Source organism: Bombus vancouverensis, chromosome 8 (assembly GCF_051014615.1).
Source record: "Bombus vancouverensis nearcticus chromosome 8, iyBomVanc1_principal, whole genome shotgun sequence".
In the NCBI taxonomy this organism is placed as follows: domain Eukaryota; kingdom Metazoa; phylum Arthropoda; class Insecta; order Hymenoptera; family Apidae; genus Bombus; species Bombus vancouverensis.
The window spans coordinates 16,847,209-16,860,319 of record NC_134918.1 but is presented as its reverse complement, the minus strand read 5'-3'; the positions used below and the strand labels follow the sequence as shown (position 1 = coordinate 16,860,319).

At 36.4% G+C, this 13,111-nt stretch overlaps 2 long non-coding RNA genes across 5 annotated transcripts in view; one reads left to right on the top strand and one right to left on the bottom strand.

Annotated features, from left to right (window-relative positions):
* Positions 1-13,111, bottom strand: part of LOC117159640 (uncharacterized) — a 149,121-nt gene that overhangs the window by 54,091 nt on the left and 81,919 nt on the right. The gene's annotated exons all lie outside the window — the stretch shown is intronic.
* The window catches only part of LOC143303052 (uncharacterized), a 260,835-nt gene that overhangs the window by 210,461 nt on the left and 37,263 nt on the right, over positions 1-13,111 (top strand). The window contains exon 4 of the long non-coding RNA XR_013059031.1: positions 6,021-6,151. This is a non-coding gene — a long non-coding RNA (uncharacterized LOC143303052). The remainder of the gene's footprint in view (positions 1-6,020; positions 6,152-13,111) is intronic.

Sequence of the window (13,111 nt, the reverse complement as noted above, 5' to 3'; positions counted from 1 at the left end):
TATTTATCGTTTATTCGTTATTTATTCCATCGATCATTACCATAACATTGTCTCTGCCATGATTCGTCGCTTGTGATCGTTTACACCAGAAAATTTTCATTCCAGCGAGGAATCAATCAACGGAGATCGTCAGCAGAAAGTTGCTTTTTATATAATTACAAATTATTACCATTTTCATTGATTGAAAACGACATCGATGGTTAATTAGGGGCACTGCATTCAGATTACGCAGACTGTTACTTGGAATCTGCAGGAATTTTCATTTTAAACGTAATGCAATTACACAGATTATTATCGAATATCTAAAAGAATTTACATTTGCAAGTTAATTCAAAATTGCGTTACATTAACAATTCGCATTGTCATTGATTGCATACAACGTAAACGGTTAATTAGTCGAGCACACGGTTTGTTGCTTGAAATCTGAAAGAATTTATAATTAAATGTTACAGAACTTGATACAGAATTTCGAATATTTTCGTTGCCACTAATCAAAAGTAAACGGTTAATTAGACGAGCGCTTGGTTCGTCGATTGAAATGCGGAAAAATTTTCGTTTGAAAGCTAATACCTCGTCCAGAGGAAAGATCTTTTGAGGAAGGTGGGGGTGGCAGGGTGAAGGCAAGTTTGTCGCGTAGAGTCCCGTTTTTGAGGATTTAGAGAAGAGAATACGCTCGTTAGTATTCTTGGTAATACGTTCTAATGATTATCGCGATGTAAAGAGTTGCCGGCTTGGCCTGCAAAGCGAGCGTAAAGGTTTTACAGCTCGTAGATCCGCTTCTCTTGCGAGAATCATTAGTTACTTTCTACTATAAACATCGTGCAACCCGATCTCGCTATACGGCTGCGTTTTACGTGATACGCCATGGCATTTAAGATAGAAAAATTATTTTGCATACTTTAAGAAAGAAGGTCCGGCGTTTCGCTTGAAAAGATCCAATGGTTTTAGGTGGAACATTGAAAATAGTGTGGAATTTCGTTTTATTTGTACTTTGTCGTAAATTCTAGTGGAACGTAAATGTCGGTGCAAATGCTCGTACGCTGACATTTATTGTAATTTCAGCCTGAAAAAAAAAAGTGAAATATGAAAATGACTAAACTACTGATTTTTAATCTTTTTCTTATCGAATATCGTTTTGAATTCCGGGAGATCTCGAACAAATGTTTGTCGATATAATAACACGTATGAAAATCACATTATTTAAGAAGATACGTACAATTAGGCATCGTTGTATTTGAAACAATTTCACTTAATACAAAAATCATGACAAATTATGATATACTTACATATTTACTATTTACATTAAAATATTTCTTTTCATTTGGTAGTGTAAAAATTAATTACTAAAATTACTGTATCAAGCAAGAATAGATACGTGAAATGGCACTATAGGAAAGACAAAATTATTTTATGATATAAAATTACAAGCGGAATTGGTTTTCTACAAACGTAAAAATATTTCGTAAACATCATGCAAGCAAAGAAGAAATTCTTTACCCTGATATTTGTATTCAGCTATAAACAATGATGGACACGACTATTTTTTAAAAGTATTATGATGGAAACAAACGTGTATCTACATGTGTTTTCCTTAAGGGATTTACTTCCACTTTCCCGGTGGGAAATCTAGATAAGAAGGGTGTCTTTAGAGAAGAAGAATGAACTACTGTTCCGAAAGTAGTTATTCTGGGAATTCATCAAAATTACTAAATACTGACGAATAATTTCCTATTGAACATTTCTAAGAACGTATTATTTTTGACAATTTTTATTGACAGTTATCGCTCTCATCGTTGGTAATTTCTGTCAAACGAAATTCAATCGCAAAAATATTTAACGTTTGACAACGTTGTATGAAAAATAATACAACTTTGTGGTACCTGTCGTTCCTATTTTATCATAATAATTTTGGTCCTGTTGTTTTATCGGAAAGCTTCAGTCCCGACTAATATATTTTTATAATCAGTTAAAACGAGAGTACTCACAGGTTCGCGATTTAACGTTTAATACGAAAAAGGCAAATATATAATCAACGAAATTGCAAACTAAAACAACCCGAAGCAACTAAAATATCTCGTTTAACAATACCAAACGGACCATTAAAAATTAACCTCGAAACGATACACCGTCCACTTACTTTAGACTTGCTTCTCGCGTCGTCTGGAAGAACCATAAACCCGGTTCGTTCCTTTCGAAAGAATCACGTCGAAATCGATCGACGATTCCGTCCCGTATCCGGAATTGTCGTTTCTGTAACAGCGCCGAGAGGCCATCGATGCGGTCACAGCGCGTATCGCGTCGCATAGAAAACCGGTGAAACCGAACGGAACTTCTCCGTAGAAGCGAGCTTGCTTACCCGTCGCTTACGTCGTCTACATGTATACGAATTTCCACACACACACACACACACACATATATATACGTTCTACGTACATTCGTTCACACCGTATATACACCGTGGTTCTAAATTCGTAGTCCAAGCGAAGTCTGGAAGATGACGTGACTAAGAATAAGAAGAAAATCGAGTTTGAAAACTTACCGAGTGTAGTGAATTTGTCTAATGTCCAAAAAGGTTATTCCACGCGTGAAAATAAGGCGGAAACGTAGAATTACACTTTTTGTCCGAAGCCTCATTTTCGAGAAAGCACGATTTGAAAATTTGCCTAATATTTGCGTGTACGAGTGTACCGAGCTAAGTTTTTCCTAATACTTACGTTCCGACTCTATTTTCTCTTGTCAGGATTTCCACGATTCGTCGCTTCTTTGAGGTAAAAAAATTGAAAAAAATCGTGTACTTCCTCTTACCTAAAACATAGCTGGAACGCACTTTAGACTGCTGGGAAATATTGAAAACGAAAGATAAAAAAGATTTATCGATAAATATATCTACATTGTCGCTAAAGAGTTCCCCCCCCCCCTCCCCTCGAGACAAATATTAAATCAGAAAATTTTATTCCACAGTTCCGACTTCTTTTCGCATCGTCCATTCTTATCCAGTCGAAGATTAGTGAAATACACGTGCATTCGACAAGTTTTGAAAGTCGATTTTCTCGCAAATAAAACATCCAACGCAACGTCTTCTTTCGAGTCATAGAATCTTCCTGACTTGGTTCGTACCACGAATTTAGTACCACGGTGTATACGCCTTTGCCTCTATAGAGACGCGTGTACGTGTCGCATTTTATGCATGCTAGCCAAGTGTGCAGAATCGCGTAGAAAAGGGGGATGGAGCGAGGAAGGGGTTGGTAGACGCGGTGGGCGGATCGATATTAAAATAGTGACCGAATTCCACTGTGCCGCAACCTACCCTAACACCCTCGACTCACCCTTAAACTTGTCCCTCTGTCTCTCTCTTTCCCCCCTCGGCCGCCAATCTTTCTTCGTTCTGGTTTTACGTTGTTCCACCCCCTGTCGAGATACGCCGGCTGGGCCGCTGGAAAACTTTCCTCGTGGAGGAGAGGAAGGAAAGGAAAACAGCTCCATAAAGTGGCAACCGAAATTTCGGCGCGCCGTACAAGAAAGGGAAGAGAAAGAGAGGAATGGGAAGAGAGATAGAAAGAGAGAGAGAGAGAGAAAGAAACAGAGAAGCGTCTCGGTGACTGGACTGAAAAATAACAGCCAGTCCAACCGAGGAACGTTCCACGGGACCTTAAGCTTCCGCCATTCGAACGGCCCGTTTCTGTCGACGTATTTACGGACTGCTCCCTGAACGGTGGAAGTCTTAAACGATGGCGGGAAAGGGAAGGGAAACCGTCGCGGGAAAAGACTCGCGGAAAGGATTTCGGTGACACGATTTGGGCGTTTAGGAATTCGAATTGTGAATGGCTGCGGTAGGAATTCGGATGTTTGCAAGGTTTATGGACGAGGATGTGCAGGTTGATTCTACTTGAGGTTATTTATTGCGGGTTTTCAGCGTACTGGTTGATGGTTGAACGGTAATGTGGATTTTTTCGCGGTTGAAAGAATATTTTGTAAGAGAAATTTATGAATAACAAGTAGGCTATTTAATTTAGCAGGTTGGGAATTTTCATGTAAAAATTATTTAAAATTGATATCGCGGACGAGATTGATCGGCTTGATTTTAGTATATTGCGACGCTTGGAAAGTAATTCTACGAAATTGAAATAAAATTTGTAAATATATACGTAGAATATATTCTATCAGATGCGTATACGATATAAAACGAATATTCTAAACGTTACTTGAAAGGATTAAACGTTACGATACTTTGCATGTATATTCTCTCGTAATACCTATTCTATTCCGCAATAAATAACAATATCATTAGCGACAACGGTAACGACAGACATTTATCATAGTGAAATGCTACGAAAGCCGCAAGTTGAAAGAGATTAATATAGCATGAAGAATTAAAAATAAGCACATATCTTGTTACGAAGATCGGTCGAGAGTATATAACTAGACGCCGTTATATCCTAAAGCCCAACGATAATAGTCAAATTATTACTATCATTATACCGAAGGATATTCTATCTTGTATTAAACTTCCAATTACTTGTAAAAACCTCGTATACGAGGCGAATTTTTATGAATTCGTGGCCACCAGAGATAACATTGTAAATGGAAATTTCAATTGATAATCTCTCGTAATCTGTGGAAAATGTACTAGAGGATAACAACGATAATTAAGCCTTCAGGTATTAAAAAAAAAAAAAAAAAGAGAGAGAGAAGGAAGAAACACATCTTGACTTTCTTGAAATTATTCCTGAAAATGATCCCGATACGCGAAGAATTCGTTCGTATGTTTTTGCATTTTTAAATCGTTTTTTAATCGTTATTGATACCTGGCAAGAAACATTTATGTATTATGGAACCTAATATTGTTCGACAAAAGCAAACATATATCTACGTAACGTCAACAATTTCATATAAAAAGTAATTACTCACTGCACACAATCGCACCTCCGTATCAAACAATTTTTACAGTTGTTGTATTTTCGACCAATCGCGGAGAGACGCAATCGCGAAGAGAGACGTCAACGGGAGTCGTAAATTCCCGTTACGATTATAATAATCGACACCACGAGTCGATCGATCCCCTGATTTCCCTTAAGATAATAGGGGTGGTTGTGAGGGTATAACACTGTGATTCAGAGTTATAAATTATATATTTTTTCCACTTGTTACACCGTTGCTTATAATATATCGTCGAGTCTCAAGACTCAAGTTTTGTTATAGTTGACTAACCCGTTACTGACATGTTGACTATTCTAACGTTGTAGAATAAGAAGTTGACTTTTCTAGCGGTGTAGAAGAAGTAAAGTACAGTGACGATGCTGTGTCGGAGGAAAGCTAGCGATGGGTGTGTCTAGCGCACAGGACCATCGGATTTGTTCGTGACATTTTTGGCCAGGAAAGTGAGGGCAGTATACATTGCTTCTGATTGGATAAACGAAGGTTGGCGGACTAGGAAGGGTCTTAGCCGCCCTAGATAGAAAGTTGCTAATGGGAAGCATCGTACGTGAGAAGAACTAACTTTCCCGTGTCAAGCCGTAGTAGACAATACTCTTCAGAAAGCGATTTAGAAAAAAGGTATTTGTTCTGTCTTAGCTAGCAAATTACTGGGATTTATGATGGGCCCTGGAGAGTACTATTGAGGGTACGCAGTAAGGGTGAGCAGACATTTGGTTTCCGTCTGGCCCGCGGTGTATAGCCTGGTCTAGGTAGAGGGTCGCCCGACGTAACAGTCGTAGTCTCTTACATTCTGTACAAAAACATTATTATAAAATCCGTTTCTATCGTTAATATACGATAAAATAACATTTTTCTCCAACAGGCCAGAAAGAATTCGGTCCACGAGGAATTAATACAAAGCACCTCGACTTCGAGAACACTCAAACTCGAAAAACGGTGGAGAACAACGCGTATCTTTCGTCTATGATTTTGAAACTTTTTGGTAATGCGTAGGAGCATCGCATATCTGAAAATCAAGACGCTGAGAATAACCGAGGGAAATTAATCGTGTCCATTTTGCTAACAGTAAGCTATAATTGTTGCAGTTTGGCGGTGATCAGGACGGCGAAGCGGCGTGTCGGTGACGGTAACCAGATCCGACGAGAAATACTGAAAATGTGTATCGGGCGTAGAAGTTGCAAATTACGTGGCAGTTTCAGCGCAGCATTGTTACAAGGTATGCAAAAGGGGGAGGAACTAACGTCCGTTTCAGTTACACGCGGAGTTACGCCACGACAGTTTGGTATTTCGGTCTTGAGATCGGCGTAACTTCGTGTCAAAGTTTGAGTTAACTTAACAGGGAACGTGTAAAACGTGAGTCAAATTCATATCGCGTAGATCGCGACCTCGTTGGTCTGTAGATGATCGCGTAATGTGAGCACGTTACGGAAATTTTGATCATTCGCTTTGAAGCGAATCTTCGTAATCCGATAAGTTGATTAACCCTTTCGAGACATGGTGTACTTAACACTAGAACGTATAGCATATAATATGCAAATAAATGTATGCCACTGTTCAAACGTAGCCGGATACTTGATTATTTTTCGCAAGTTGCATTTCGACTACAAAATCGCAGATATATCGAACTGCAGTGATTTTATTCTTCGTAATTGACAGTGTATAATAAATATAATAGTTTTATTCAATTTATTTGGAATTACGTTTGAAAACTGACGTTTGTAATTGTCATATCTCGTAGGATTATTCTGTTAGTCGACAAGTTCTTTATCTTCCGGTTCTTTAATTTCTGAATTATAAATCAAATTGAGAAGCTGCTTTTTAACGATTAAATAAAAAGAGATAAATCTTATTACGAATCGACCGAAGTATCCGGATATTTATATTTATTCTGAATAGTGTATATTTATGAGTATACCGGGTTCTAACATAACAAAGTGTTCGCTTTTATTGGATCAATTTTCTACAAACATCTTTCCTTTGTGGGTAAATATGTTCGTCTTTGTAAATGTTTTATATATCGTCTAAAGCTACGAATAAGCTGGTATATAGACTTTATCGGAATTCAGTTACAACTTAATATTACATTTTTGTATATTAAATGTATCTTTCGGACGAGTTATTTTAAAATCATAAAAGATTTCACAGTTGTCTCCGTTTCTGCAATATTTTGTTCAGAAGACTTCCGCCCATTGTCCATTTTTAAAATAACTATGCTCTGTTTCTTTCAAAGTGCAATATAACGAAACGCGGTCTATTTTTCTTTCGACAAATATAAATTTAGTCAAACTGCCTCGAAACGTTCATTATTCAACTTGGCTCTCATTTTTTTGTCTAATTTAATATGATTCGCTATCATTTCAGTTTATTTTCTATTCATGAATATCACGATTAATAAATAACTTTCAAATCCTCGAAAAGAAAGTTGAAAATGAAATCCATTTGAAAAATCAATATTTATTTCAAGTCAATGTAACTCGTATCAAAATAACAGTACTTTTAAATATAATTATAACGATGAAAGCAATATCAATTTTTATTTGATAAAATCATTGGCCTTCATAAACTTCGCATAAAACGCGAAACCTTTTAATATTAAATAAATATTTATTTTTCCTTTTGTAACGAATAAAATACACTAAAGCCTTTTTATACGATAAATCGTATTTAAAATCATCAGCCAATTCGTGATATTAAATTAAAGGTACATATGACACTTTTACTCGAATCTCGTTGGGAACGTTTTTCGAGCAATTATTTCTATCGACACGCGGCGGCCGGTGTGTCGCGCTGCAATGAATGAAATTTGATAGAAAGGTCAGTGAATACGTCGAATTCACTGCGCCTCGCTCCGATTTTCCTGTAACTATAAAATGTTCCGCGACAAGCATTCAAAGTCCATATGCGGGTGAGCCTCTGGTTTTTTTTTCGATCGAATTTCCGAATGCCGCTGTTTGGTATCGAAAAAACGTCCACGTCCCACCGACAATGCGTGCAAAGAGAATATTTAGCGTTGATCTCTCGATCGGAGTGCGGAGTTGTTCGTTAGATTTGATTCTTTTTTGGTTTTCGTTTTTTGCCAACAATATCGTTGCAAGTGGGTCGGCGTTGTTGAAAGAGTAAACGTCCAATTCTCTTGCAGTTTCTACTTTTACTTCATCGCGTATAGCTCGTAGAACACTTTTACATATTTTTTCTTCTTTTCGCTCTTTGATTTTTCAAAAAAAAAAAAAAAATGTATTCCTACGTATCTCTTACCGAGAAAGAAATTCCATTTTAGCGTTATTGCATTTTATTTTATTACCTATTTTTAAACGAATTTGAAGAATAAATGTATAATCAGAGACATTATCGGTATAGTTTTGTCAGCTTTCTGCGAAGAAAAATTCAGGCCGCGAAAAATTCAAATCTTTCTCTTTTTTGTCGAACGAGATCATTTTGTTCCGATTAACAGATTTATAACGGGCAAAGATCGGGAGAAAATATATGATAAAAAGAATCGCGAGTTCGTTGAACAATTTGACTTTACGTCAAATCGTATAAATTATTAGACTCGCTATGATGCTGCCTTTATCTCGAAATATGAAAGGTACTTGCATTTCGAGTTTATCTGGTCTGAAAGTTCGATGTTTAGTTTTCTCACGGAAAGCTGAACGTTCCTGTCTCGTTCTGTTACGTTTTCATTTCACGGGATACCAAGTGAAACTTGCAACATCCGGAGTCACGAAACAAGCCGTTGCAATGGTATACTTCTATTATGCTAGATTTCTTACAAAACGAACGAGAATCGTCGATCTCGATATCTCTTTGCCCTGGTATCGCGAAAAATCAATACTCTAATAGGCATTCCTTGTTGAGACGTAGTTTTACAAACGGAAAGAGCACGACATAACGCGCGTGCCAAAGATTTTTTTAGAAGAAACTTCATACGTATAATATATTTGTAAAGTATAAAACGCCAACCAAACAAATTGATACGTATATTGGAAAATGCATGAGAAAAACAAGTCTTTTTCCACGTGTCTACTTTATCAAAAATCGTTCGAGTTCCCAAAAATGCGTCGTTATAAAGCTATGAAGTTGCTATGAAAAGTTAACCCACTAATTAATGACCAAGCAAAGTAAAATAATACACGATATGTAAAAGTTGTAAGGTGAGAATGAAGTGAATCGTGACAATTGAAATATCGAGAAAAACTCTCTTATGTTCGTATACAACGAATTCTCTGCAAAACTGTTAAATTCGTGAAATGATATTTCATAGAATCGAAAATCGCGTCAGCACTTGGAGAATGTCCAGTAAAAAAAAATAAAAAAAATCCTTCGATGTTCACGCGCAATTTGCTAATCGTGAATGCGTTGGTCGCACGCAAAAGTATCGAAACGAAACGAGAGCAAACAAGTATCGGCACCTTGCAACATATTTTTTACGTTGCTCGTGTATGCCACGAACTTTCTACTAATTCAACGAGAAAGTACTCGACGGTTGCTACATTGTACGTTGTTATACATATCTCGTTTCAACCTTGAGAGACTCAAAATTCACGATAGTTGCCTACCACTCGAACAACTTTTATTGCAGCAACGTCGATAACGTAACAATTTTCCTATATCCGTAATTGGATCGTGTCACTTTATCTCTAAAGTATGGAACTGCAGAAGCTGACCATAAAAAATTGCAAAATGGGTCATACCGCTAGAATCGGAACAGTTTATTGTCTGCAATCCTTATGATTTTTTTTCATCTTTCGATATACAAATTTTTATATTGTTTATATCTTTATATCTCGAATAAGAATTTTGTTTTTGAATCCTCAGATATAAGAATTTAAACGCTTGATTTCGTAATTGTCTGATATAAGAATTTCTATATCTTCTCCAAAACTTGTAATTTATAATAACTTGGTCTTTAATAACCTCCTCACACTCGCAACTTCAAACGTAAGAATTTGGAATACGTTCATCGAAACGATTTGTAATAGTTTCTTATGAAATTGGCTGCTTCAGTTTGATACATAGGTTGCCATTAGAACTTTCATTTATCTTTATTTTACCGAAAGCATCTACTTAGTCTATTCACATAATCGAGATATTAAGTAATGAAAATGTCAAACCGCAATATTATCTTCTTCGTAATGTAAACACGTCTTTTTACCTCAATGAATAAAGACAAAAAGAAAAATTGCAGAACGGCTGCCACGTCGGAGATGATTAATTTGATGCAGCTGATACTTTCTACCTCCTTTATAGAATTAAATTAATCACGCTGTTCAATGTACGAACAAATATCGAGCGTGAGTCATCGTAGTATTTTCTCAATACTTTTGCAGAGAAAATTATTCTGCTTTAACGAAGATACCTAAGAGACAAATTAAAGCAAGAAAAATATGTCGACGTTACGCTCAATCTTTTCAGACATTTCAAAATTGACGATTTTTCACCCATTGTTCACCGAAGATACGTATCGATACATTTTGTGTTAGGTTTCCGTGATTGTCGTTAACCGGGAACATATTTAGACGCGTTTAGAGGCAGCTTAAATTTCTTACAGCTTAAAATTGATAAAATGTTCATTATAAAGTTTGTTACTACTTTTATCCCCCGCCATTTGTCACGTTAGGTTTTTTCTGACTTTTTGCACGTCACACGCGGATGTTTCAATATTGGTTTACACGAAAAATAACCGGCCGCAGACGTTACTTTCTGCATAAATCCGCCCGGTGAACAAAGTGATAAAATATGTCACTCTTCTATCAAACCGTAACGAAAAACGGTACAACCAAAATAAAGTTGAATTAACTCGACATATTTCTGATCCTTCGGGTTTCAATCGTGTTATTAATACTTGTACATTGCACTTTATTGCCCGACGTTTCGTGAACATTCCAGCCCGATTCATCAGATCAGACTTGAAAATATTCCTTTCAACGTATTGATACGGTCGGGCTTCGTTCGTTGGAACGAAATTTTAGTTAATGTCCGAATAAACCAACTATTACTATTATTAGTTTTTTTTTTATTTAGTTGTTTACATTCACAATTTGTCCGATTTGGACATTTGGTAGAATTAACTATTACGTGAACGAAAAATAATAATAATAAATAAGTAGGAAAGATAAGCGAACTCCTATTATATAAATTGTTTGCCCTCCGACAATTTCAGATAAATGAAGTTCTCCTGTAACAGGACTGAGACCCGGAACATGTCGTCTATTCGTCGTGAAAGTTGAAAATCTAAAAATTTCAATTAGCTCTCTCCTGTTTTCTCTAAGGCGATTTCCTGCGCAAAATATCATGACGATATTATCGCTAACTTGTCAATATCCAACAAACAATCGGCAATGGCATCTAACGATCAACGGGGAAGAGAGAGACCTGAGAAGGAGAGGCCACTATACCCTCGCAGCCACGTTGCGGCGGTTTCGTTTCTTGGAAAAGGAAGAAACGGTGGCAGCGATCGAAAGGGCGGCACCGGTGCTGTCGTGGATCCGCGAACGCACGATATCTGGCGAATCGATCGAAAGAACGGACACGAGTGTTCGATAACGACAACGCTTGACGCGCTTTCCCGACTATAGAAAGGTCTCTGGCGGCGGCAGTTGCCGCAAGTGTGCGTTAAAGAGGCCATTTAACCTTTCACAAGGTATAAGCGGGTCGCCATGCTCCGAGTTCCCACGCGACGGATGTTCCGCTGTGCGGCGAGGGTCGCGAGGAGCCCCAAGGGCGTTCATGACCTAGGACAAAAACCCAAGTTTTTGAGAAAAATTCCTAACTTTATTACGTCTTGGGACCGACGAATTCTAACTTTTCATCGGTTTTGATGTTATACAACGGTTATAAAAAATGTTTTCACACCATTTTATTTATTGTAGGATTGGACCTGGAGTACTGTGATATTAAAGTTTGTATCGTTTAATAGTAGCATATGTATGTCTATAAACATTCGATACTATCAACATGGAATGTAAAAGCTGATGAAAAAAGGCTTCATTGGGAAATAAGGAATAAATTGTACGCATGATCGTTCCTGCCACTGTGTATACAAATATTTTTTCTTTATTTATTGATACGATTGTCGTAGGTTTGATAGCGTTCTATCTGAGTTATTGCAGTACATGAGAGTCATCGTAGTTCACCGAAACGATGCAAGGTAATCTGTATGAATATTCTTTCATTTTAACTTGCACTTTTACTCAAATTGAGCAGTGGATGCTCACATTCTGTTATTTTCTTTTCTCTTTTTATGGGAATAAAACTATTAATTAAGGATTAATTTAGGAGATTAATTAGCTGAACAAATTGGAAATGGACTATATTTTATTCAAGTTCCCACAGTTTAGTCTCTTCTATGTAATTTATTTCATATCTCAATCATCAATTTCATATTTTGTGGCCAAAGTTTTGAACCATTTTAATTCAATAATTCATTAAACACCTGTCAATGTTTCTTGAGAAAATCGAAATTCCTTAAAACGACTTATTAATTCGGTAAGTCTACTTCTGTCAGTAATTATCAGTTCTTTATTTAAGGGTATCCATTTACTTGCTACGTTATGCATGTTCATTATTTATTATTAATAAATCTTATCGTAACTGAGTCGCCATACTCGTATCAAATGTTCTTCAACTTGTGCATGGACGAAATGACACGGTGGCAGAGAGCAAACAAACATTTTATATAACTGTTTATTTCAATTCGATGCTTTCGTTACAAAAATAAATATTTTATACTTTCAACAACCTCGTAAAGAAAATTTATGTGCATTTCTGCTGGTAGCAAACGAGCCAATTTCAATTTTAACGAATACAATAATTTATTAGATTCATAAGATTTTGTTCTGCAAATATTTTGTCACTGAATAAACACATTTATCATCGATGCTAAATATATTTTATCATGTTACAAAAATTATTGAACAATTAAATATTCTATGAACAGTATTTAATAACGGGCTATCACAATATCGAATATTGAATTCCAATAAAATATCAGAGAATCTCTCATAAAAATGAAAAGGGGAATGTGTGGATTAATATTAATAAAAATCACGATGGAAATGGATATTATTTTCTATCTCAAGAGTACATTGCGTTATTTTATTCCCTATTTGCGTTAGATTGTTTCACCAATTGTTGTTTAATCAACTTAACCGAGCATTTTATAAAATATTACGCATCA